Source organism: Bos mutus, chromosome 27 (assembly GCF_027580195.1).
Source record: "Bos mutus isolate GX-2022 chromosome 27, NWIPB_WYAK_1.1, whole genome shotgun sequence".
In the NCBI taxonomy this organism is placed as follows: Eukaryota; Metazoa; Chordata; class Mammalia; order Artiodactyla; family Bovidae; genus Bos; species Bos mutus.
In genome coordinates this window covers 31,314,954-31,337,374 of record NC_091643.1, presented here as the reverse complement: position 1 = coordinate 31,337,374, position 22,421 = coordinate 31,314,954, and the positions used below count along the sequence as shown (strand labels likewise).

The window sequence follows — 22,421 nt, the reverse complement described above, 5'->3', positions numbered from 1 at the left end:
TGGTGGGCAGTAGTGTGACAATCTGGTTCAATGCTGCTCAGGGAATATAAGCTTTGGTCGTTAACTCTTTGCGCACTCTGAAATGTGTTTTTGTTCTTCTCGAATATAGTGTTTCATGTAAAGGACGAAGGGCTCTGTTAAAACTATGAGTTACGCTTTCCGATAAGGATTTGATCTGTTACCTTCCAATTTGCTTGGTAAAATTATATCCCCTATGCTTGATGATTATAAGTCTAAGGATGAACAAAGAGGGCTCTATGACCCCTCACCCTAAAATACAACAGAAATCTTTGTGCTTCAATATGGATTAATTAGATTTTAAGTGGTGATAAAAGGCCAGCTCTTTCTACAACAGGACCTCATTGTAATAGCTGAATCTGAGATTTCAGAGATGCAAAACAAGACCTTGTAAAGAAAGGTAGACTGTTTGTCTATAATCTGCACTCTTCTCAGGCTTCCTTAACCTACACGAGAGCCTGGCCCACGTTCTTGAGTGTCACAGGGACTCGGTTGGGACTTGGCAGAGAACGTTTCCCTCAGATTCCTTTGAAAGGTGGAGGCGGGTTCACTGGATTAATTAAAATGAAAGGCACCAAGGCCATGCCCAGAGGTACCAGCTGAGGAAGGGAGCATCTCTGGATTTCATTCTGAGATTTTCTCCATCCTTGTTAAGGACCTGAGATAGAACCTGATTTCTTAGTATCCAACAGGTGTTTTTTTGTCCAGAATCAAGCTGTCTTCACTATCATTTAAGCCACACAGCAGCACCAGGCAAGGAAACTCCTACCAATTCCAAGACAAAACAGCCTCCCTGGGGCTGAGCTTTGAGGCATCATCGTGTGTGTGTGTGTGTGTGTGTGTGTGTGTGTTTTCTCACTACATTTTAATTTATTAACTGAAGGATAATTGCTTTACAGAATTTCATTGTTTTCTGTCAACCTCAGCATTAATCAGCCATAGGTACACATATATCCCCTCCCTCTTGAACCTCCCTCCCATCTCCCCCCGCATCCCACCCCTCTAGGTTGATACAGAGCTCCTGTTTGAGTTTCCTGATCCATACAGCAAATTCCTGTTGGCTATCTATGTTACATATGGTAATGTAAGTTTCCATGTTACTCTTTCCATACATCTCACCCTCTCCTCCCCTCTCCCCATGTCCATAAGTCTATTCTCCATGTCTGTTTCTCCATTGCTGCCCTGTAAATATATTCTTCAGTACCATTTTTCTAGATTACGTATATATGTGTTAAAATACAGTATTTATCTTTCTCTTTCTGACTCACTTCACTCTGTATAATAGGTTCTAGGTTCATCCACTTCATTAGAACTGACTCAAATATGTTATGGCTCAGTAATATTCCATTGTGTATATGTACCACAGCTTCTTTATCCATTCATCTGTCAGTGGACATCTAGGTTGCTTCCATGTTCTAGCTATTGTAAACAGTGCTGCAATGAACAATGGGATACATGTATCTTTTTAAGTTTGGGTTTCCTCAGGGTATATGCCTAGGAGTGGGATTACTGGGTCATATGGTGGCTTTATTCCTAGTTTTTTAAAGAATCTCCATACAGTCTTCCATAGTGGCTGTATCAGTGTACATTCCCACCAACAGTGCAAGAGCGTTCTCTTTTCTCCACACCCTCTCCAGCATTTATTGTTTGTACACTTTATAATGATGGCCATTCTGACTGGTGTGAGGTGATATCTCATTGTAGTTTTGATTTGCATTTCTCTAATAATGAGTGATGTTGAGCATCTTTTTATGTGTTTGTTAGCCATCTGCATGTCTTCTTTTGAGAAATGTCTGTTTAGGTCTTTTCCCACTTTTTGATTGGGTTGTTTGTTTTTCTGGTATTGGGTTGCATGAGCTGCTTGTATATTTTGGAAATTAATCCTTTGTCTGTTTTTTCATTTGCTATTATTTTCTCCCATTCTGAGGGTTGTATTTTCACCTTGCTTATAGTTTCCTTTGCTGTGCAAAAGCTATTAAGTTTAATCAGGTCACACTTTTTATTCCTGTTACTCTAGGAAGTGGGTTATAGAGGATCTAGCTTTGATTTATGTCATTGAGTGTTCTGCCTATGTTTTCCTCTAAGAGTTTTATAGTTTCTGGTCTTATATTTGGGTCTTATATTTAGTCCATTTTGAGTTTATCTTTGTGTGTAGTGTTAGGAAGTGTTCTAATTTCATTCTTTTACATGTAGCTCTCCAGTTTTCCCAGCACCATTTACTGAAGAGGCTGTCTTTGCCCCATTTTATATTCTTACCTCCTCTGTCAAAAGTAAGGTACCCATAGGTGCATGGGTTTATTTCTGGGCTTTCTATCTTGTTCCATTGGTCTATATTTCTGTTTTTGTGCCAGTACCACACTGTCTTGATGGCTGTAGCTTTGTAGTATAATCTGAAGTCAGAAAGGTTGATTCCTCCAGCCCCATTCTTCTTTCTCAAGACTGTTTTGACTATTTGGGGTCTTTTGTGTTTCCATATGAATTGTGAAATTTTTCGTTCTTGTTCTGTGAAAAATGCCATTGGTAATTTGACAGGGATCGCATTGAATCTGTAGATTGCATTTGGTAGTTTAGTCATTTTCACAATATTGATTCTTCCTACCCAGGAACATGGAATGTCTCCCCATCTGTTTGTGTCCTCTTTGATTTCTTTCATTAGTGTCTTATAATTTTCTGTGTACAGTTCTTTTTGTCTCCTTAGGTAAGTTTATTCCTAGATATTTAATTCTTTTTGTGGTAACAGTGAATGGGATTGATTCCTGAATTTCTCTTCCTGATTTTTCATTGTTAATATATAGAAATGTAAGTGATTTCTGTGTATTGATTTTGTATCCTGCAACTTTGCTAAATTCACTGATTAGCTCTAGTAATTTTCTGATACTATATTTAGGGTTTTCTATGTACAGTATCAAGTCATCTGCAAACAGTGAGAACTTTACTTCTTCTCTGAACTGGATTCCTTTTATCTCCTTTTCTTCTCTGATTGCTGTAGCTAGGACTTCCAGAACTACGTTGAATAACAGTGGTGAAAGTGGACACCCTTGTCTTGTTCCTGATCTTAGGGGGAACGCTTTTAGTCTTTCACCACTGAGAATTATGTTTGCTCTAGGCTTATCATATATGGCCTTTACTATGTTGAGGTAGGTTCCTTCTATGCCCATTTTTTGAAGAGTTTTAATCATAAATGAGTACTGAGTTTTGTCAAAGGCTTTTTCTGCATCTATTTAGATTATCACATGGTTTTTATCTTTCAATTTGTTAATATGGTGCATCACATTGATTTGCATGTATTGAGGAATCCTTGCATCCCTGGAATAAACCCAACTTGATCTCAGTGTATGAGCTTTTTAATGTGCTGTTGAATTCTGTTTGCTAAAATTTTGTTGAGGATTTTTGCATCTATGTTCATCAGTGATATTGGCCTATAGTTTTCTTTCTTGTGTGTTGTCTTTGTCTGGTTTTGGTATCAGGGTGGTGGTGGCTTCGTAGAATGAATTTGGAAGTGTTCCTTCCTCTGAAATTTTTTGAAAGAGTTTTAAAAGGATAGGCATTCACTCTTCTCTAAATGTTTGATAGAATTCTCCTGTGAAGCCATCTGGTCCTGGGCCTTTGTTTTTTGGGAGATTTTTGATCACAGCTTCAATTTCAGTGCTTGTAATTGGGTTGTTTATAATTTCCATTTCTTCCTGGTTCAGTCTTAGAAGATTGAACTTTTCTAAGAATCTGTCCATTTCTTCCAGGTTATCCATTTTATTGCTATATAGTTGTTCATAATGGTCTCTTAAAGTCCTTTGTATTTCTGCAATGTCTGTTATAACCTCTCCTTTTTCATTTTTAATTTTGTTGATTTGATTCTTCTCCCTTTTTCTTGATTAGTCTGGCTGAAGGTTTGTAAATTTTGTTTATCTTCTCAAAGAACCAGCTTTTAGTTTTATTAATCTTTACTACTGTTTCTTTCATTTCTTTTTCATTTATTTCTGCTCTGATCTTTATGATTTCTTTTCTTCTACTAATTTGGGGTGGGGGGTGTTCTTTTTCCAGTTGTTTTAGATGTAAAGTTAGGTTGTCTATTCAAAGTTTTTCTTTTTTCTTGAGGGAGGATTGTATTGCTATAAACTTCCCTCTTAAAACTGCTTTTGCTGCATCCAATAGGTTTTGAGTTTTCGTATTTTCATTATCATTTGTTCCTAGAAAATTTTTTATTTCCCTTTTGATTTCTTCGGTAACCTGTTCATTATTTAGAAATGTATTGTTTAATATCCATGTGTTTGTGTTTTTTACAGTTTTTTTCTTGTAATTGATATCTAGTCCCATAGAGTTGTGGTCAGAGAAGATGCTTGATATGATTTCAATTTTCTTAAATTTACTGAGGTTTGATTTGTGACCTAAGATGTGATCTATCCTAGAGAAAGTTCCATGCACACTTGAAAAGAAGGTGTATTCTTCTGTATTTGGATGGAATGTCCTGAAGATATCAATGAGATCCATCTCATCTAATGTATCATTTAAGACTTGTGTTTCCTTATTAATTTTCTGTTTTGATGATCTGTCCATTGGTGTGAATGGGGTGTTAAAGTCTCCTACTATTATTGTGTTACTACCAACTTCTCCTTTGATGTCTGTTCATGTTTGTCTTATGTATTGAGGTGCTCCTATGTTGGGTACCTAGATATTTACAATTGTTATGTCTTCCTCTTGGATTGATCCTTGATCATTATGTAGTATCCTTCCTTATCTCTTATAATCTTCTTTATTTTAAGGTCTGTTTTGTCTGATTGGAGAAGGAAATGGCAACCCACTCCAGTGTTCTTGCCTGGAGAATCCCAGGGACGGGGGAGCCTGGTGGGCTGCCGTCTATGGGGTCACACAGAGTCGGACACGACTGAAGTGACTTAGCAGCATTTTGTCTGATATGAGAATTGATACTCAGCTTTCTTTTGCTTCCCATTTGTATGGAATATATTTTCCTATCCTCTCACTTTCAATCTATATGTGTCTTTAGGCATAAAGCAAGTTTCTTGTAGACATCATATATATGGGTCTTATTTTTGTATCCATTCAGCCAGTCTGTGTCTTTTGGTTGGAGCAATTAATCCATTTACATTTAAAGTAATTATTGATATATATGTTCCTATTGCCATTTTCTTAATTGGGGTTGATTTTGTAGATCTTTTTCTTCTCTTGTATTTCTTGATTATATAAGTCCCTTTAACATTTGTTGTAAAGCTAGTTTGGTGGTACTGAATTCTCTTAACTTTTACTTGTCTGAAAAACTTTTTATTTTTCCATCAATTTTGAATGAGATCCTTGCCAAGTACAGTAATCTTGGTTATAGATATTTCCCTTTTGGTACTTTAAATATATCCTGCCATTCCCTTCTAGCCTGCAGAGTTTCTACTGAAATATCAGCTCTTAAATGTATGGGGTTCCCCTTGTATGTTACTTTTCCCATGCTGCTTTTAATATACTTTCTTTGTGTTTAGTCTTTGTTAGTTTGATTAGTATGTGTCTCAGCATGTTTATCCTTTAATTTATCCTGTATGGGACTCTTTGTGCCTCTTGAATTTGATTGATTATTTCCTTTTCCGTGTTGGGGAAATTTTCAACTATAATCTCTTCAAAAATTTTCTCATACCTTTTCTTTTTCTCTTCTTCTTCTGGGACTCCTATAATTCAAATGTTGGTACATTTGATATTGTCCCAGATGTCTCTGAGACAATCCTACATTCTTTTCATTCTTTTTACTTTATTCTGCTCTTCAGATGTTATTTCCACCATTTTATCTTCCAGCTCACTGATTTGTTCTGCTTCAGTTATTCTGCTATTGATTCCTTCTAGAGTATTTTTAATTTCAGTAATTATGTTGTTTGTCTCTGTATGTTTATTCAATTCTCCTATGTATTTGTTAATTGATTCTTGCATTTTCTCCATTCTGTTTTCAAGGTTTTTGATCATCTTTACTATCGTTATTCTGAATTCTTTTTCAAGTAGTTTACCTATTTCTTCTTCATTTATTCGGACTTCAATGTTTCTAGTTTGTTCCTTTATTTGTGTAGTATTTCTCTGCCTTTTCATTATTTATTTTTTTTACTTATTGTGTTTAAGGTCTCCTTTTCCAGGCTTTAAGGTTGAATTCTTTCTTCCTTTTGGTTTCTGCCCTCCTAAGCTTGGTCCAGTGGTTTGTGTAAGCTTCATTATAGAGTGAGATTTGTGCTGCATTTTGTTTGTTTGTTTGTTTGTTTTTCCTCTGCTGGGCAAGGCTGAGTGAGGTGATAATCCTGTCTGCCGACGATTGGGTTTGTAGTTTTGTTTTTTGTTTAGATGAGTGTCCTGCACAGGGTGTTACTGGTGGTTGGGTGATGCCAGGTCTTATATTCAAGTGGTTTCCTCTGTGTGAGTTCTCACTATGTGATACTCCCTAGGGTTAGTTCTCTGGTAGTATAGGGTCTTGGAGTCAATGCTCTCACTCCAAAGGCTCAGGGCTTGATCTCACAGCTCCTTAGCCAGTTTCCAGAGGTTTCAGGCAGCTGCTCCACAAAGCCAGCTCTGCTCCCCTCTTCCTGGCCGAGTCCACGGTGTATGAACTCTACTGGTCAACACACACTGTGCACCATAAAGAGGGGGAAAGCAGCAGCAGCCGTGATCACAGGCCTTGTCTGTGTTTTTGACTGAAGCCACACCTGAGCTCGTGCTTCTACAGAACAGTATCCTCAATGTGGGGCCTCAGGGGCCCAGGACGAGAGATCACACCCAATGTTCCCAGAGCTGGTCATCCTGGCAGGGCCCCTGGGCTCCTGTACCCACAGCCAGAGGGGCAGGACCAGATGGGCATGCCCAGAACAGGAGGGACCTGCAGGCTCCTAAAGTGGGGCCACTACTACCCTGAAGATTCTCATCCATGAACCAGACCACCACTCATCATCAGATTTCTAGTCCACGATGCAGGGAGTTCCTTCACGATGTTGCTCAGTGATCAGAAAGACAGCACCTGGATCCCGAAGCACCTAAGTAAGCACAGGAGTCAGGTTAGAAGACATTCCTTGGTCAACATTTTCCATCATCAGACATTAATTAAACAGGATGAATTCTTTCTCAACTTTTACAAACATTCAGGATCCCCTAGGATTGATTGCTGTCCTCAGTATACTGAAATAAGTTGTTTCAGCTTGCACAAAGACACAAGGATCCAGAAAGGGCTAACGACCTGCCAGGGGAAGCTCATCCCAGGGAATAAGATACTGGCAACTTAGAGTTTCCTTCTAGGGGGAGGTCAAGTTGATCAAGCTCTCCAGAGTATCACTAACAGTTACAGAGCATGCGTGCATGCATGAGTGCTCAGTGGTATCTGACTGTGTGACCCCATAGACTGCAGCCCACCAGGCTCCTCTGTCCATGGGATTTTCCAGGAAAGAATACTGCAGTGGGTTGCCATTTCCTTCTCCAGGGGATCCTCCCGACCCTTAGATTGAACCCAATGAAGGCAGATTCTTTACCACTCACCACCTAGAGATGGTTCTTAATATTGCATTGACACTTTAAAAATGGAATGGAACAGCCTGCTCTGCATCTCCAAGGTGTTAAAAAGGTGATTCTCACCTGTCAGGGCTATGGGGAGGAAATTTCTCAGTGGTGGGAAATAACCTCCAACTCTTTTGTTCTTGCAACATGCAAAAAAAAAAAAAAAATTTTTTTGAGCACTTCCTACTGACCAGGCGGTAAGCGCTGAAGACACTGCCAAGACCTGCAGGGATGCAGGCCCCACCCCTACCTGGGATGGCAGGGTCCGGGGACGTGGTGGGGGGGTGGTTGTTGAGAGGGTGGGCTCACGTTCAAGTGGGAAAAGCTGTCAACAAATGAGTAAATACCATCATTCAAAGCAATTTTAAAAAAGCGGGATGTGCTTGTTCCAGGCCAAGAGACCAAGGAAACCCCAGGGCAGCAGCCCTGAGACCGGAAGCATGAAGCCTCCCCTCCCCTGACCTGGGGGCTCCTGTCTCCACCTCTCTGTTCACGGATTAGCAGCTCTGACGGTGATGCTCCCAGAAGGGGAGGTAGGAGTGAAATTCATCCAGGAAACAAATATTACCAGCAGGTTGCTCAGCGTGTGGAGGACAAGATGAAATGGTTGGCTGGGTTTGGGATCTTCTAGGACACACACCCACTGAATATGAAGACAGTAGAGTCGGCACTGCTTTGAGAGAGGAGGGCCCTGGGGGCAAGTACTCAGAGAAACCAAATGTCCCCACCTTTGCTCGGGGCAGGCTCGTCTTTTCTATGGACAAGTTCTCCAGGCAAAGGGGTGCCTCCTGCCAAACACAGGTTTGTTTTTTGTTTTAACTATTTATTTTGAATTGGAGCATAGCCAATTAACAATATTGTGATAGTTTCAGGTGGACAGCAAAGGGACTCAGCCACACGAGTACATGTATCCATATCCCACACCCCTCAAATCCCCTCCCATCCAGGCTGCCACATAACATTGAACAGGGTTCCCTGTTTTATTTTTCTTTAAGATTTTTTTTTCTTTTTGATGTGGATCCTTTTTAAAGTCTTTATTAAATTTGTTAAAATATTGTTTTTTGGTTTTTTTATGCTGTGGGGTTTTTTTGGCCCCAAGGCATGTGGGATCTTAGCTCTCTGATCAGGGATCAAACCCACATGCCCTGCAGTGGAAGGTGAAGTCCTAACCACTGGTCCACTAGGGAAGTCCTCAAATAAAGGTTTTTTGGTTTTGTTCCTTTTTTTTTTTTTTTAGGAAACCTATGGCTTGTTTGTTTTTTTTTTTAATATTCCTAGTTTGCTAAATAGTAATCCTTGCAATCAACACTGTGAACTCACGAAGTGGGACAAAACAGCCTGTAGCCTTCCCAGCCCCCAGAGCGCAGTGCCTTGTATCCACCAGCTGCTCAACAAGCACGTGTCTCAGAAACGCATGAGCTGGCTTCTCCCTGTGCTCATGTGCGTGTCTTCACTCAGTCGTGTCCGACTCTCTGTGACCCCATGGACTGTAGCCCTCCAGGCTCCTCTCTCCGTGGGATTCTCCAGGCAAGAATACTGGAGTGGGTTGCCATTTCCTCTTGCAGGGGATCTTCCTGACCCAGGTATCGAATCTGCATCTCCTGCCTTAGCAGGAGGATTCTTGACCACTGCACCACTTGGGAACTGACAGTGAGTGTTGGTGTACAACAGCAGCCCTGCAGATGCTGATCTCAAGGCCATTCACCTGTCCTCTCAACAGCGCAACGTGCTGGTATCTGAGCAGGACAAACGGCCTCAAGGCTGTGAACTCAGTCAACCGCTGATAGTGAGATGGTAATGCTGTCAAAGCATCAGGAGTTCACCTACAAGACTGTTCTATTCTTGAAAGGTGTCGAGATGGGCCTAGGCTAGGTTTGGGGAAAAGGAAGGAAGGAAGGCTGGACCAAAGTTTTCAACAGATGCTAGAAATGGAAGCTTGTTCATTTTAACATGAATGTTTAAAAATTCAGAGCACTTATCAGTTTATATAATTGCCAGGCAGTATATTGAGTGGCTCTTGAAACTTTCATCGAAAAGTTTTGGTAAGGAGAAAAGAGGAAAAGACCCCATCCTTGCCCATTGGAGTTAAAACAAAAAACCTAGGGACTTCCCCGGTGGTCCAGTGGTTGAGACTTTGCCTTCCACCGTAGGGCGCTCAGGTTCAGTCCCTGGTAAGAGAACTAAGATTCCACATGTAGCGCAACCAAAAAGGATAGAAAAACAAAAACCAAGTGGCAAAAAAAAAAAAAAAAAACCCAAGTTGGGGGACATTACAAAACTGTAAGGAAACATCTATCAAGTACAAACTAATACTGCTCTGCAACTTTATGCCCCAGTCTTTACACTCGTAGCCAGTGGCTTCCTGTGTTAGAAGATCTTGGGGGCACAGGCGGGGTAGTGGTCAACTACCCCTGAAAGTTACTCCCTCTGCCTGACGTTTTGCTCAGAACTTTCTGGGGATGAACAAACAGAGCAGGTGGTGGGAGGGGACCAGTGCAGGAGAGCTTCCAGAGAGCCGCTCGGGAAGGAGTACCTGGACCCTTTCCTGGGGGCTGCCCTCCAAGCCCCAGTGCAAAGAGGGTGTGTCCGGACGTCCACACCAGGATGCATCGCCCACGCATAAGCACTGGTGTGTGTGAGTGTGTGAGCGACTACAGGTGTCCTTGGGCTGTTTCAGGAGGTGGCATTTAAGAGAGGAAGTAGGGGAACCCTGGAGGAAGGGGTGTATTTCCAGCCCCAGGGTTGAAAGCCCTTTTCATCACTGGTGTGTGGGAGTGGAATGTTTCTGAAAGCTAAATCATGTGATGTTTCCATCCTCTGAGGCCCCAGCTGACATTTTATACCAAGCCTTAAAAGGACAAATGTGTAAAAGATAATGTGAGATCTGGGTTCTGGAGAATGAAGAGGACATCCTGTCATCCAGTGACTGATGGGATTGAGGGACACTTTAATATTAAAGTATAATATTATACTGTACACTATATATGTTATACTAATATACTATATACTTTATAAAATTTTATAAATATTATAGGGCTTTCCCGATGACTCAGTAGGTAAAGAACCTGCCTGCCAACGCAGGAGATGCAGCCTCGATCCTTGGGTCGAGAAGATTCCCTGGAGAAGGAAATGGCAACCCACTTGAGTATTCTTGCCTGAAAAGTCCCAGGAACAGAGGAGCCTGGCAGGCTACAGTCCGTGGGGCGGGAAAGAGTCGAACAGTACTGAGCGATTGAGCGCAATGAGCACACATACTTTATAAAGTTTAATATTCATACTTAAATATAATATTAATAGCCAGTGTTTACCAAGCACTTACTGCCTGTCAGGCATTAGGAGAAGAGCTTTATCTGTATTATCTTGCTTATCCTCACAAGAACCATGTGATTAGATGCTATCATTACCTCCATTTAATAGATAAGGAATTTGAGGCTTAAATAAGCCAACTAGCTTGCCCTGCATAGAGGAAGATTCAAGCTCAAATTCAACTCAAATAGTCCAGGTCTTCGGAGAAGGCAATGGCACCCCACTCCAGTACTCTTGCCTGGAAAATCCCATGGACGGAGGAGCCTGATAGGCTGCAGTCCATGGGGTTGCTAAGAGTCGGGCCTGACTGACTTCACTTTCACTTTTCACTTTCATGCATTGGAGAAGGAAATGGCAACCCACTCCAGTATTCTTGCCTGGAGAATCCCAGGGACAGGGGAGCCTAGTGGGCTGCCGTCTATGGGGTCACACAGAGTCGGACACGACTGAGCGACTTAGCAGCAGCAGCAGTCCAGGTCTTAATCATTTTATGATGTAAAAAGTCATCTTTGGCTGTTGTCACCACCACCTCTTCATCCTGTCTGGAAGTTTTACCCGCTCATCGTCAGCATCCACTTGGCTGGTGTCTCCTCCTTGGACAAGAGTCGGGCGCTGAGTACATCTGACAGCAGAGGGGCTGAAGCCACAGAAGCTGGGCCCGGCTTCGTGGCTGCAAAGCTAGAAACTGCATCAGCAAAGGACCTTTTCAGGCAGGAAAGTGAAGTGGTGACTGTCCTAGCCAGGGACTCTGTCCCCACCCACTTCACAAATAGAAATGAAAAGCCCTCTATCTCAGGATTAACTGGGTCCTTTTCTTTCTAAATCCTTTCTAAATATTAATCTAGGCTCGCCACCCTCGGGGCTAAGTTAATTTCCAGTTAACAGATGGGAAATACGTTGCCCATCAGCGGCAGCCTTGGCGCCTCCCTCTTGGGGAGGTGAGTGTCAGGAGAGGCCTGGAGTCGGGGTCAGCCCACATCTCAGACACACACGTGGCTTCATTCCATGGGACACTGAGGCCTAAAGAAACCAGCCACCTGACTAGGACCAGCGTCAAGACGAAGGCCTGGCCTCCAGGCTGGGTCTGCAGGGTTCTTTCTGAAACTCTCCCACACTGCCGGGCTCTGGAAGGAATCCACAACCCCTGATGGTGCCCCGGCCACCCGGGTATTTATTTGCCATTTCTGCAGGAGAGAGACCAAATTCCATGGAACAATAACCTCGCACCTGCCACACAGGGGAGAGTGCTAGGAGCTAGGGGAGGGAAGAAGCCAGGAGGGAGGTGTGACTCCAGGTGGAGGGGATGGGGCAAAGTCAAGGCCGTGGGCAGCCAGTCTGGGGTCGTAGTAGCCCCTCTTCCCAGATTCTGGCCAGCGGGAGGATGAGATGGACAGTGGGGCAACAAGGGGTGACATTGAGCAGACAGGCTGGTGTCACAGTCATTCGGCTCCAGAGCAGCTACTAGACGTGAGGCCAAGCACCAGGCCCTGGGGTCAGGAAGGGTGATGAAGAGACGCACGGTCCTCGCCCATCAGTGAGGGGGACAGACGGTGCAGGAGTGAAAGGAGAAGCCAACTGATGGGGAAGCTCTGAGATGCATGATGGGTGGTTCGGTCTCTCTGAGAACGTGAAGCATGAGCCGAGAACTAACCAATAGAAGGTCAACCGAGCCGAGACCCGGGGGGACCATTCCAGGCTGAAGGAGCCAAGGGGATACTCACCTGGTGCAACTGAGGAGCCAGAAAGAAAGTGTAGAGTGTCAGGAGACCTGTGAGCAAGATGAGGCGGGAGCAGGTGGGACCAAGTGCAGACCAGTGGTCAGGAGGAACAGACAAGGCAGCGTCAGGGGCAGAGGTGACGTGGCTCAGCCTGGGGAGGACTAGCGGGGATGGAGGGGTTCCGGTGGGTCCCCTGGAGCGGACACCGGCAGGACCTACTGATGACTGGACCAGGGTTGGGGGAGAAGGCACAGAGGAGTCAACAGGGACACCCAGGGTCGAGACTTGAGCCTCTGGGTGGCTGTTGACAACATGTCCTGAAATGAGACAGACCAGAGGAGATGGCAGGGGGTAGAAGGCTCAACAGCCCTTTGGGGTCATTTCATATTTGAGATCCTATTAGTTATCCGCACAGTGATGCCAAGCAGGTGGCTGAATAAAGGCACCCGGCACTCAGCGATCCCAGCGGAGAGACCTGTGCTGGGAGTCACTGGCCTTCGGAGCAATTTTAAAAATCCGGACCAGATGGCCCATCTGAGCAGCCAGCTGTGCCCCAGAGCCTTCAGAGCCGGGCTGCAGGGCTGGATACATCATCCCAACCCAGAGCCAGGCATGCGCTGACCAGTCCAGGGGCAGAGGCGGGGAGACAGTCCGTGGAGGGGCGGGCACATTGGCCCTCCCCATCCCAGCGCACCTGCTGCTGCCAGGCACCCAGCTCCCCAAACACAAGCCCCTCTGTTTGCTCGACAGCTTGTTTCCTTCGGGTTTCCCTGGGGCAGCGTGCTCAGGGGGTCTGAAGGCAGTCTCGCTCATAAATCCCCTTGCAAAGGAAATCCTGTGTCCCCGTGACAGTTTTTGTCTTGACCTCTCTTTCATAAACTATTTGTTAACACCCCTGTTCCTGCTCAGGGTTTTAGAGTTTGGAAGGGAATTTGGGGTTGGGAGTTGGAGTGGCGTAATGAGATTCAGCAGTGGATTTCAAGCGGTCCCCTCCCTGGCTCCAAGGGAGGGGGTGGCGGCAGCCACTCTACCCCCACCTGTGAGCAGTTCCCAGAGACCCACAGTATTTACCCAGTCAATATAAAGGGCCTTGGGAAATCCCCACCTAACACTCATAAAATAGTCTTACTTCAGAATTGTTACATGGGTTCCCTACCCCTGCCAGAGAGAATCAGATTTCTCCATAAATCAAAGACTTACTTAAAGGAAATGCAAGAGCTTGGGCTCTGGCATCAGAAGGACCTGATTGAAACCCTTAACTCAGCTGCTCACACTTCTGCAGTGGAGACCGCTTCTTTCACCTCTCTGTGCCCCAGCGCCTTGATCTGTAAGATGGGGATAATAGCAGCAGTTCACCAGCATTCACCAGCTCGCGGAGAGACTGGGGAGAACCGGGGAAAGTGCAAAGCACGGGAGGCCCTCAACCAACAGAGCTACTATTTTCACTTTGCATTTTGTCTCTCAAACCCACGTTCGCAGGATGATGGGAAATTGCGTCTCTTCAGCGGCCGGGGGGTTATTGTACACTGGCCGAAACAAGTCCCCCTTTCCAAAGTCCTCGTACACCTGGAGTCTTCTAAAACCGGGGTTCATGCCATCGGAAAAGCCTTGGCAGGAGGGCTTGGCTCTGCCAGCCTGCCGGTGAAACCCGCTCTTTCCCTTTAGACGAGAGTGAATGGCTCTCTCATCGGATTGCTCCTCTGACACTGCTCCGTCCAGGGCGGTTTTGGGTGACTGTCTCCCTTGCCCTCAGATTAGTAGGATCAGATGGCCCAGTCATCAACTGTGGTTCCTGTGGCCACCGGCCCACCTGCTCGACCCATGACCAAGCCTGGGAGGCAGAATCCAGAGTCAGCGTTTCTTGCGAAGGCTCCCTAGGATCCTGCTTAGCGAGTAGGGCTGTTGATACTATCAGCACAAAGATTTCCATCAGCCCTAGCTGAAAGGAAAATTGTACTTCTAAGAGGAGAAGAATTGATTTAAAGACATTGTAAATGTGAACTACTTTGGATCTGCCCTGAATTTTTTCATCCATCCATCCATCCATCCACCCAACCATCCATCAGCTTGTTCCCTCCTGCACCGGGTATTTCCGGTTGTGTTCCTATACTAAGCTAAGCTAATAAAAATGTAGTTTTTCCCATTTGGAAGAACCCCTCTCTTGGAGTTCATTGACTCTGAGCCTAGGAACACCTAGTCCAACTTGATCATCTCCTCTAGCCCTGCCCCCTCCAGCCACTCTGGATTCTGATGTGTTTGTTCCTGGTCATTGTCCTTCTGTCTTTACTAAAATGTGAGCTCCCTACACACCTGAATCCATCTGTCTTTTCACCTCTGTATCCCTGGAGCCTATCAGAGGCAAGTCTCTGCATGTATTAGGTGCTCTGTAAATGTTTGTTGAATGAGTGAATGAGTTCTGCCACCCTGAGGATTTTAGAGTTTGGAAAGGCATTGGGGGTTGGGGGTTGCAATGGCATCATGAGATGTACCTGTGGATTTCAAGCAGAGTGGGAAAAAAAAAAAAAAACAGTGAGGTATTACCAATGCCATTCCACCTATTCTGGCTCAGATGAGGAGTCAGAATGGGTGCAGAGTGATTCTGGTGCTTTCGAAGGTTGTGTGATGACCTTGCCATTCCTGTCATCCATTCACTCGGCCGAGAGTTACCGAGAACTGACAGATGAAGTGCATTGCGGTAGGATCTCTGACTCACACAAAGATGGATAGATACGGTCTCTGTGAGTTTGGAGCATGTCTCCCTCGCAACATTTCACATTCAAGACTTTACTGGCTGATTGACTGAATACATATATAATGCTGTGAATGCTCTGGGCAGATGGGTGTGGCCCCTCTTTAAAAGACGGTGTACAGTCTTACAGGGAAGACAAGATATGCACCCATATAACTAACACAGGTAAAGATGGGGCGGTGGGCCATAGACAAATAACACAGGTAAAGATGGGGCCAGCTGCAGACCAGGGACTTATTAAAGGAGATGTATTAAGGGGAAAGAGGAGGGCCTGCTAAGGAAAGGAAGAAATAGACTGACTTGGGATGGTGTCAAGGAGACAGTGGCATTTGAGTTTAGCCCAGGAGATTGGGCAGGACTTGGATAAAATTCGCTGCACGTGGTTTATTCCTTGCCAGTAAAGAGTGATCACAGGTCGGAAGTCTTCATCCATCTCCTTGATGTTTCCTTATTAAAGATCCAGTTCAAACCATCAGACACTGTAGGTAAAACTTCCTCATCTGAATTTTACTTCATATGCCCTCAGTGTTCAACTGAACTGACTTTTAAAGCCATCAGGACTCCTGCATAATGTGAAACTTAATTTTTGTGAAGGTGAAGCTTTCAAGCGGTTCCATGATCCTTACAGAAAGGAAAAGACAAAGATATTTCAGCTGGCTTGTGACATTCATGTAACTCCTACTTGAATCCTTAGTAACAATCTTTAGAAAATTTTCTAATAATCTTTAGAAAATCGTGATCTTAAGGGGGAAAAAAAACCAAACACGTTTCTTCTTGATAAATCGAAAACCAAATAGAAAAACAAAAGTGTTTCAGGAAATAAAGGTAGAAGTAGATCTTTAACAAGCTAGGACTTAATTTAATATCAAAGAGACATCGAAAAACATGAGCTATAATGTTAATATGTCATTAATTTGAGGCTCAAAAGAACCAGAGAAGAATGAACTTTGTATTATAAGAAGAAAAGCTATGACCAACCTAGACCCCACATTAAAAAGCAGAGACATTACTTTGCCAACAAAGGTCCATCTAATCAAAGATATGGTTTTTCCAGTAGTCATGTTTGGATGTGAGAGTTGGACTATAAAGAAAGCTGAGCGCCGAGATTTGATGCTTTTGAAGTGTGGTGTTGGAGAAGACTCTTGAGAGTCCCTTGGACTGCAAGGAGATCTAACCAGTCCATCCTAAAGGAAATCAGTCCTGGGTGTTCATTGGAAGGAATGATGCTGAAGCTGAAACTCTAATACTTTGGCCACCAGATGCAAAGAACCTGATGTGAAGAACCTGTTCCGAAGCCCTTGGAAAAGACTCTGATGCTGGGAAAGACTAAAGGCAGGAGGAGAAGGGGACAACAGAGGATGAGATGGTTGGATGGCATCACTGACATGATGGACATGAGTTTGAGTAGGTTCCAGGAGTTGGTGATGGACAGGGAAGCCTGGCGTGCTGCAGTTCATGGGGTTGCAAGGAGTCTGACACGACTGAGCAGCTGAACTGAACTGAACTGATTAGAGCAAATGTTTCTTAAACTTGAGGAATTTTCAGGGAAATAATTTTTAAGTCCTTTCAGAATTTGCTCATGAATCCCAGTTTGAGAAAACGATGACTTAAGAAATGCAGTCTTTTATGAAAATACCAAATGCAAATTGCCACTGTAAGTTTTCTCTTTATAATTGCCAATTTTAAAAAATTATCAATAAGGTGAAAATACAAAATTAAAATCTTGCAGATGCTTAAGCATCTGTGATTCCCAGTTTAAGGAACTTTAAGAAAATTACATTTAAAGTAAATAGGATATCTAGTTGCCTAAGAAAGGATAGTTGCTATTGTCTTTACATGATATACTGAAAAAAGTTAAATTTTAATTATACATGGGCACAACCTATGGTAGAGAGAAAATAGTAGAATCTAGGGATTCTATCTTTTTACTTATTAATTTATAATTTATATCCCACCTAACCTACTTCTCTAAAGAATCTGAGATTGGCAAAGACAAAATTATAAACCCTGCACAGCAACACTGTTGCAAGAATTTTTCCTCTTACTAATGAATCGCTTTTCTACCAGAGTACGTCCAGCATTAAATTTTGAAGATTACATGAAACGATAGATTTATGCAACCATCTTTAATATCAAACACACACGAAGTTAACTCTTTGCTTAAGCAAAGACTAAAGTGCAGGACTATCCTGGTGGTCCAGTGGTTAAGAATCTGCCTGCCAGTTCCCTGAATTGGACATGGGTTCGATCCCTGGTCTGGGAAGATTCCACGTGCTTCAGGACAAACTCAGCCCATGGGCCAGAACTACGGAAGCCGTGCTCTGGAATCTGGGAGCCTCAACCACAGAAACCCATGCCCTGCAATTAGAGAGTGACCCCTACTCACTACAACTAGAGAAAGCCCCTGAGCAGCAATGAAGACCCACAGCAGCCAAAAATAAATTGTTTTTAAAAGAAATAAAGGGGGGAAAAGGAATCAAAATTTTTTTTAAAAAAAGACTACTGTGAATCCTGTCTAAATTATTAGATAAAAAATTTACTGATGGTATATTTTTTGTCACTGCAACAAGAAAATGGCCATGGCTAGAAAACAGTATTCGTGCTCACCAGTGCCTTCTGTGTGCTGTGACCCGCTTGCTTGTCTGGTTTCCCTGCTGACTGGATGTTTGGGAAAGTCCTTAAGGGCAGTGGCCATATGCTGTCTCTTTCTGGAAGCTTCATCTCCTCCAGGGGCCTTGGGCCTTTCAGAGACCATCTTGCCATGACCGCTCAGAACAAGCCTTGGACTCCTCAATGCCCTCCTGCCCAGTGACGCTCATGCCCTCTCCTCTCTGCCAACCCACTCTCAGTGTTGTCCTTTTCTTAGGCCTAGCTTTCAGCCCAATTTTCAGCTCGAATTTTCTTTCTGTTTTGTTTTTGTGTTCCTCGCAGTTGCCCCCAATTTAGAATTTCTGTGCCCACTTCCCACCCAAGGAACCCCAGCCCTGGCCCCCAGTGTGACCCGAGCTTTGCAGTGGCTCATTGATGTCCGTCAAATAAACAGGATGAAGCGTGGTAAGGACTCATCAAGGGCCCGGATGGGATACTTTGTGATATCTGATACGCATGGGATATTTTGTGAGGTCTTCCAAGAGCAACATAAAAGAAAAGGAAATCTGCTTCATCGCAACAAAGTTGTGATTGATCATTTTCGTTTCTTTTTTCTTTTCTGGCCTCATTCCGTGACACTCTAAGACCATAGCCCAGAATGTGTTCAGAAGAATTGATTCTGATTTTACTAAAGCTGAGAGATAACTGAAGAACCCATTTACGAGACCCCAGAGTGCTCCCCTTGCTGCCTCAGCTGGGAGTCAGTCCTACTCATCTCCAGGTTCTGAAGCGAAGAGAATCCAAGGGCTCACTTGCCGTGTATGCCTCTCAAGTTTCCGGTCCAGCCCTGGATTGCTGCAGAATATCAGCCCTGGTGGCCACTGTCAGTACCAGGGTTAATTATTCCATGCTTCCATCATCACATATGTTTGTTCATACATCTATTCATTCCACAAACTGAGCCCTGCCCCCTGGACTGGACACGGCTCAAACAGGCTTCTAGCCACCACAGTCCAGTGTGATGAGTGTTAGACCGAGAAAAGAGCAGGATGCGGGGCTTCCCTGGTGGTCCAGTGGCTAAGACTCTGCACTCCCAATGCAGGGGGCCCGGGTTCAATCCCTGGTCAGGAAATTAGACCCCACAGGCCACCCCTAACAAAAACAACAAATCCTGCTTTTTGCAGCTAAGACTTGGTACAGCCAAATAAATAATCTTTCTTTAATAGTACAGGGAGGGGTATGTGCTGGATGCTATGGGAGCTCAGAAGAGCAGCTCCTAACCCAGAACTGGAGGTCAGGAACGAGCTTCTGGAAGAAGATAACATTGAAACAACAGGTATTAGCAAGAGCAAAGGTGGAGGAAGGCGTCAAGACAGAGGAAACAGCAGATCTGGAGGCAAGAAGCCCTGTGGTGTCTTGATGCCTCTCCAGTCGGGATCATCTTGGATTGATCTTGAGAATGTCCACAGTTAAGGCCATGCCCCAGGAGGAAGCCCCCTGCCATCTGGGGCCCCTCAACCAAGCATCATCTGGGTTAAATTACACTCCATCTGCAGGGACCTCTGGGCTCAGGCACCTGGAATGGCTCCAGTTTGGGTGGAAGGCTGTTGTTGGCTGGAGAAGAGATGCTGTTGGAGGCACCGGGCCCGGAACCTCGGCACACGTGCAGGGTAGAGAGAAGCAGAGGCAGAGCCGCTGCTCCCAGCCCCAGGGCTCCCCTCCACGCTTTCATAAAGTCCAGCCCTGTCACACAAGCCCCAAATGCATTACCCACCTAAAGATGGGGATGGGAGAGTTTGAAGGGCCAGACTCAGAATTCTTGGAGTCTACCCTGGGGGACAACAGACACCTCCCATGTATGGTAAAAAGCCTTTTTAGGAGCTGCTTCTGTGAAAGAGAAATGACCTCTGGGCACAGGGGCCTGCCTCCCAGGTGACCTATTTACTCTTCCCTGGGCACAGCCAGCTACATTCTTTCATGCTGGAAATTCTTTGTCGACCTGTGGCCACCTGGCCCACGCCAGGCTGATGGATTTCAAACCCCCAGCAATGACAGATGTGTCACTTAAAACAATCTCCCATCTATTAAGCTAGCATAATTTTTTTTTTTAATAAGAATAGAGCAGAATGCCAGCAGGACTTTAAGGAAATAAGCACATTCATACACTGCTGGTGAGTTTATAGTGGTTCCTCTCTTTCTTGAGAAAAAAAAATCAGACAATATGTAACAGGAGCTAAGAACGGTGTGACCCAGTCAGTCCACTTTTGGAAACATGCTGCAAGAAAATAACTCCAAGAAAAAAATAACTGAGCGCACACAAATATACGCACAGCAACCGCGGTTCAACACAATACAAAACTGGAAAAGGGCCAGGACACACAATAGGGAAATGGTTAAGCAAATTTCACGATGACATGAAACAGCCTATGGCCATTAACTGTGACCAGTGCGGACCTTGCCAGCACGTTCAGATCTGAATGTTTAAGCCAGGATAGAATGTAAAGTGGCGTGTCCTGCTGAAGGTGACTAGTTTTTAAAGCTTGTAGGTATTCTCTAAACATTACAAGATAACCTAAAAGGAAAGAAGTCTAAGTGTTCCTTGAGTCCTTGCCTTGTAGAGCTGCTCGTTTGTCATTTACAAAGCACGTTTTTGAAAAGCCGATGTACAGATGGCTCCTTAAAAGGAAAACAAAACCCCAACCAGGGCTCAAAGGAGCCCTGGGGTCCTGTAGTGTCAGGACCCCAGGCTTCTGGTTTTTGTTTGTTTTTTTATTTTAATTGGAGGACAATTACTTTACAGTAACAATACTGGTTTTTGCCATACATCAATATGAATCGGCCTTTGGTATACCTGTGTCTCCCCCCTCCTGAAGCCCCCTCCCAGCTCCCGCCCACCCCACAGCTCCAGGTCGTCACAGAGCATGGGCTTGGGGTGCCCTGCACTGTATGTCAAACTCCCGCCAGTTCACTCTCTTACGATGGTAACATGTATGTTTCAGTGCTATTCTCTCGCATTGTCCCACCCTCGCCTCCTCCCACGGAGACCAAGAGTCTGTTCTTTAAGTCGGTGTCTCCTTTGCTGCCAGGCTGCTGTCCTTAATGCTGCTTCATCTCTGACTTGGGCCTGATGGTTACACACCTGCATCAGACAGAAGACATGCCTCTTCTTTCTCCAAGCACCACAGTCCACTCCAGGGCAAGGAGAGCCTCTGGTCCCTTTCCTGCATCAGGTGGTGCCCAGCAGGAATTCACAGGGGGGGCCCTGGGCAGGAGCAGGGGAGGAGTTCCTCAGCTTGATGGAGAAGCCAAGACATCTTCCTCTCCTCCGGGAGGGCTGTTCTGGCCAGACTGGCATCTGCTGTGCCTGCCTGTAAAGAAGCTACATGCAAGGAAGCAAATGAGTGGCAACCTGGTATTGAGGGTCTTTAGGGTCTAACAACTCAGAAGCTTATAGGCACCAATCCTGGTGCAAACTGGGGCTTCAGGAAATAGCTGCAATCAATTCTCTTTTCTTCATTGTATTACCTCTATTTGATTCCAATCCAAAGACTGTTGTTTTGGTAAGAGTTTCATTAAGATGTAACTATATACCATGCAATTCACGCATTTAGAGTGCGCCATTCAACGGCTTCTCATGTAGCCACAGTTGTGCAGTCATCACCATGATCAACTTCAAAACCCCTGTGTCCCCTTTAGCCATCACCTTCTAATCCCTCGTCATCCACACAGAGGATGGAAAGAGCCTCACTACTCATCACCACAGAACCAAAGTGTACAACCAGGTGGGGGTGGGATGATGCCTGCCCACCCAGGGCACATCACCCACTTCTCCTTCCCAATACCTACTCCCCACCCCCAGCTCGGTTCAGTTAGCCACTCCTCCTCAAAGGCAGCTGGGCATCCTGGGGGTGGGGGGGAGCCAACCAACCTCACCCCATCAGGGTGGGCCCGCCTGGACTGAGCGTAATCCTGCTCCTCCTGGTGATGGTCCTAGAACAGGCTTAGGACCCGAGGCTGCCCAACAGGAAGTGGCAAACCGACTAGGGGCTTCTAGGGAAAGTTTCGTCTGCCCTAGAGCAGTCTCGTGGGAAGGCAGGGTCTCTTTTCTTCATCCGGCTGCAATTCATGGAAATGCCCCGACCCCTTGCTTCCAGCCTGAGGAGGAAGTCAATGCTGAGGATGACGATGGAGCGATGGAAGGACCCCCGGCCCTTGGTGAAAATGTAACACCAGGAGCCAGTGACACAGGGCCGCCCCACCTCCAGACTTTGCTTGTTGCTTAAGCCAGAGTTTTAGTTTCTGGCAGTTTAACGCATCCTGGCTGACATGGGATGGTTAATGGGAAGGCCTGACCTTAGAATTTATAACAAGAGAAAATGCTTTGTCTATCCAGCAATGCTGATTGTATACATGGAAGGGTGGGTGGAAGAGGAACAGAGGTTTTGTTTCCAATCAAGAAATTTCTTAATAATTTTTAGATTCTATCTTTTTATTGGATGGGATTAATTTCAAACCATCCAGCTTAA

The 22,421-nt window shown here is 44.8% G+C and overlaps 1 non-coding gene across 1 annotated transcript; it reads left to right on the top strand.

Annotated features, from left to right (window-relative positions):
* Positions 1–18,954: 18,954 nt before the first annotated feature.
* Positions 18,955–19,027, top strand: TRNAG-CCC (transfer RNA glycine (anticodon CCC)). The gene has a single exon. It is a non-coding gene; the product is annotated as a tRNA-Gly (tRNA).
* Positions 19,028–22,421: the final 3,394 nt, after the last annotated feature.